Below are 1,776 nucleotides of genomic sequence, written 5' to 3' on the forward strand. Positions count from 1 at the left end.
GGAGGGAGGGGAAAATGAGGAGCTGATGCCAGGGGCTTAAGTGGAGAGCAAATGTTGTGAGAATGATGAGGGCAATGACTGTACAAATGTGCTTTACACAATTGATGTATGCATGGATTGTGGTAAGAGTTGCATGAGCCCCTAATGAAATGATTAAAAAAAAAATAGAAAAGCATAGGCTGGTATCCAACCTGTCAATCAGGTCACACAGCCTGATGGTGTCTCCTCTGGGCTTTGGCATTCCCATTTGGAGAGCCCTGGGAACCCCCTCTCTCTGCCACTGACCCTGATGGCTGCTGCTGGAGACCACCGTGTTTCCACCAACCTTGGATCCACATGACTCTACACCTACGAGCCTGTATACTTCCTGCATTCCACATCATTGCCTATGGCTGTGTGAGTCTGAAGAGGGACTTAGGGACTAGTATTGGACTTATGGACTTGACTTGAACTGGGTTAGGATGCGTTCTTGATATATAATTACTTCTTGGTAGAAAATGCTTTCTTATACGTATATGAGTGTTATTGCATTTGTTTCTCTTTTCGACCAGGCCCAATACAATTAATATATAAATAAACATGTAAAAATATGTTGTTATTAAGTACTATTCATCAATCCTATATACAATGGGAGAAGATACTGCTCAGCCCTGCACCGTTCTCATATTCTTTACTCTGTTTGAGCCCAGTCTTGCCTCCATCTTGTCAATTCATTTCATTGAAGGTCTGCCTCTCTTTGTTGAATCTCTACCAATCATGTTGTCCTTCTCCAGGGACTGGGCCCTCCTGATAACATGTCCAAAGTAAATAAGAAGGCATCCTACCTTCTAAGGAGCATTCTGAATATACTTCTTCTAAGACAGAGTTGTTTGTTCTGGAAGTCCATGATATAGTCAATGTTTTTTGCCAACACCATAATCCAATGCATCAATTCTTCTTCATTCTTTATTCATTGTCCAGCTTTTGCATGTATGTGAGACAATTGGAAATACTATGGTTTTTATTAGGTTCACTTTACTCCTCAAAATGACATCTTTGCTTTTTAACACTTTAAAAAGTTCCTTTTTTCCCCCTGTTTGCATGTGTGTGTGCGTGTGTGTTATAGAGACAGTCACTGGTGTAATGACTTATTGGTGATATGGAACAGGTGGCGGAAGCTGGCAGAAAATGGGGAGCAAATAATGAATGCAAGAAGGTAGAAAATGGTCTAGCACTGATAGTAGTGATATATATAAAATTCTTTTGAATATGACTTAACTGTGGAAGTGTATGATATATTAATTACATATCAAACTATTTTAAAGAAGAATTAATTGAGGGATGTAATTAGCCTTGTCTCCTGAAAGCATTGTGAAGTCAAATGTGGCAGTTGTAGTTAGGTTAAAATGTAATATCTTACCACCTCTCTTTTGACCCATTTTAGTGTTATTTCCAATTTTTAAAAAAATAAGGGGAGAAACATATGGATTAAGCTACTAGTGAATCCCCTCTGATCATAGATCAGGTGTGTTAGTACTGGTTGGCTAGAGAAACAATCCAGAGACATTCATATGTGTGTGAGAGAGAACTTTATAACAAAGAGCAATTGTATATTGAGAAAACATCCCAGTGAAATCCAGTTCAAGTCCATAAGTCCAATATTAGCCCATATGTCTGATACCAGTTTATAAATTCCTCTTCAGACTCACTGAACATGTGCAATGACAACTGGTGCAGAAAGATCACAGGCCAGTGGGTAGAAAGTCTTGTGGATCCAGTGGCAGTGGAAGCGTCTCA

Source organism: Echinops telfairi, unplaced genomic scaffold (genome assembly GCF_000313985.2).
Source record: "Echinops telfairi isolate 266 unplaced genomic scaffold, ASM31398v2 ScPeMD7_21;HRSCAF=78, whole genome shotgun sequence".
Taxonomy (NCBI): Eukaryota; Metazoa; Chordata; class Mammalia; order Afrosoricida; family Tenrecidae; genus Echinops; species Echinops telfairi.